The 3,066-nt window shown below is 34.1% G+C and overlaps 1 non-coding gene across 1 annotated transcript; it reads right to left on the reverse strand.

The window, feature by feature from the left end:
- Positions 1–2,019: 2,019 nt before the first annotated feature.
- LOC112752697 (small nucleolar RNA R71) lies at positions 2,020–2,127 on the reverse strand. Its single transcript, XR_003177121.1, has one exon. It is a non-coding gene; the product is annotated as a small nucleolar RNA R71 (small nucleolar RNA).
- Between the last annotated feature and the right edge of the window lie 939 nt (positions 2,128–3,066).

The raw sequence follows: 3,066 nt of genomic DNA on the forward strand, positions 1-3,066 counted from the left end.
CACATTATAAGTTTGGTGTCACTTGCATATGCATCTTGCATTTTTTCGAAAATATCATGCATTCATAGTGTTCTTCATGATCTTCAAGTTGTTCTTGGTAAGTCTTCTTGTTTGATCTTGATGAATTTTTGTTTTGTGTCTTTTCATGTTTATCATATGCATTCTTGAATTCTTAGTGCGTAAGCATTAAAGGATTCTAAGTTTGGTGTCTTGCATGTTTTCTTTGCATTAAAAATTTTTCAAAAATATGTTTTTGATGTTCATCATGTTCTTCATAGTGTTCTTGGTGTTCATCTTGACATTCATAGCATTCATGCATGCATTCATTGTTTTGATCTAAAAATTTCATGCATTGCATCCTTTTAGTGTTTTTCTCTTGCATCATAAAAATTCAAAAATAAAAAAAAATATCTTTCCCTTTTTCTCTCATCAAATTCGAAAATTTGAGTTGACTTTTTCAAAAATTTTTTAAAATCAAATTGTTTCTCATAAGTCAAATCAAATTTTCAATTTGAAAATCTTATCTTTTTCAAAATCTTTTTCAAAAATCAAATCTTTTTCAAAATTCTTAGTTATTTTCGAAAATTTCAAAAAAAATATTTTTCAAAAATCTTTTTCTTATTTTTAATCAAATTTTCGAAAATAATATAAACAATTAATGTTTTGATTCAAAAATTTGAAGTTTGTTACTTGCTTGTTAAGAAAGATTCAAATTTTAAGTTCTAGAATCATATCTTGTGATTTCTTATGAATCAAGTCATTAATTGTGATTTTAAAAATCAAATCTTTTTCAAAACTAATTTCAATCATATCTTTTCAAAAATATCTTCTTATCTTATCTTTTTCAAAAATATCTTTTCAAAATATCTTTTCTAACTTCCTAACTTCCTATCTTTTCAAAATTTGTTTCAACTAACTAACTAACTTTTTGTTTGTTTCTTAACTTTTTCAAAACCTCCTAACTAACTCTCTCTCTCTCATTTTCGAAAATATCTTCCTTCTTTTTCAAAAATATCTTTTCAAAATATCTTTTCTAACTTCCTAACTTCCTATCTTTTTAAAATTTGTTTCAACTAACTAACTAACTTTTTGTTTGTTTCTTATCTTTTTCAAAACCACCTAACTAACTCTCTCTCTCTCAATTTTCGAAAATATCTCCCTCTTTTTCAAAAATTTCTTCTTAATTAACTAATTGTTTTTATTAAAAAAAAAAATTTCAAAAATACTTACAACTTTCAAAAACCAATTTTCAAAAATCACTAACTCCTTTTCAAAAATAATTTTCGAAAATTCCCCCCCCTCTCTCTCATCCTATTCTATTTATTCATTCATTAACTAACATTACTTCCTCACATCATCACCAAATTCGAACCCCCTACTCTATCTGTGTTCGAATTTCTTCTTCTTTTCTTCTACTAACAATAAGGATCCTCTTTACTGTGACATAGAGGATTCCTCTTCTTTTCTTTTGTTCTCCTCTTTCTTATGAGCAGGGACAGAGAAAAAGGCATTCTTGTTGAAGCTGATCCAGAACCTGAAAGGACTCTGAAGAGAAAATTAAGAGAAGCTAAATTACAACAATCCAGAGACAACTTGATTGAAAATTTCGAACAAGTAAAGGAGATGGCAGCCGAACCCAACAACAATGCAAGGAGGATGCTTGGTGACTTTACTGCACCTAATTCCAATTTACATGGAAGAAGCATCTCCATTCCTGCCATTGGAGCAAACAATTTTGAGCTTAAACCTCAATTAGTTTCTCTAATGCAGCAGAACTGCAAGTTTCATGGACTTCCATCTGAAGATCCTTTTCAGTTCTTAACTGAATTCTTGCAGATATGTGATACTGTTAAGACTAATGGAATAGATCCTGAAGTCTACAGGCTCATGCTTTTCCCTTTTGCTGTAAGAGACAGAGCTAGATTATGGTTGGATTCTCAACCTAAAGACAGCCTGAACTCTTGGGATAAGCTGGTCACGGCTTTCTTAGCCAAGTACTTTCCTCCTCAAAAGCTCAGCAAGCTTAGAGTTGATGTTCAAACCTTCAGACAGAAAGAAGGTGAATCCCTCTATGAAGCTTGGGAAAGATACAAACAGTTGACCAAAAAGTGACCTTCTGACATGCTTTCAGAATGGACCATCCTGGATATATTCTATGATGGTTTATCTGAGCTATCAAAGATGTCACTGGACACTTCTGCAGGTGGATCCATTCACCTAAAGAAAACGCCTGCAGAAGCTCAAGAACTCATTGACATGGTTGCTAATAACCAGTTCATGTACACTTCTGAAAGGAATCCTGTGAGTAATGGGACGCCTATGAAGAAGGGAGTTCTTGAAGTTGATACTCTGAATGCCATATTGGCTCAGAATAAAATATTGACTCAGCAAGTCAATATGATTTCTCAGAGTCTGCATGGAATGCAAGCTGCATCCAACAGTACTCAAGAGGCATCTTCTGAAGAAGAAGCCTATGATCCTGAGAACCCTGCAATAGCAGAGGTAAATTATTTAGGTGAACCTTATGGAAACACCTATAACTCAACATGGAGAAATCATCCAAATTTCTCATGGAAGGATCAAAAGCCCCAACAAGGCTTTAATAATGGTGGAAGAAACAGGTTTAGCAATAGCAAGCCTTTTCCATCATCAACTCAGCAACAGACAGAGAACTCTGAACAAAATGCTTCTAATTTAGCAAATCTAGTCTCTGATCTATCTAAGGCCACTATAAGTTTCATGAATGAAACGAGGTCTTCCATTAGAAATCTGGAAGCACAAGTGGGCCAGTTGAGTAAAAGGATCACTGAAATCCCTCCTAGTACTCTCCCAAGCAATACAGAAGAGAACCCAAAAGGAGAGTGCAAGGCCATTGACATAAGTGCCCTGGCCGAACCTGTGAGGAGAGGAGAGGACGTGAATCCCAAGGAGGAAGACCTCCTGGGACGTCCAGTGATCAATAAGGAGCTTCCCTCTGGGGAATCAAAGGACTCTGAGGCTCATCTAGAGACCATAGAGCTTCCATTGAACCTCCTTATGCCCTTCATGAGCTCTGATGAGTATTCC

Source organism: Arachis hypogaea, chromosome 15 (genome assembly GCF_003086295.3).
Source record: "Arachis hypogaea cultivar Tifrunner chromosome 15, arahy.Tifrunner.gnm2.J5K5, whole genome shotgun sequence".
In the NCBI taxonomy this organism is placed as follows: domain Eukaryota; kingdom Viridiplantae; phylum Streptophyta; class Magnoliopsida; order Fabales; family Fabaceae; genus Arachis; species Arachis hypogaea.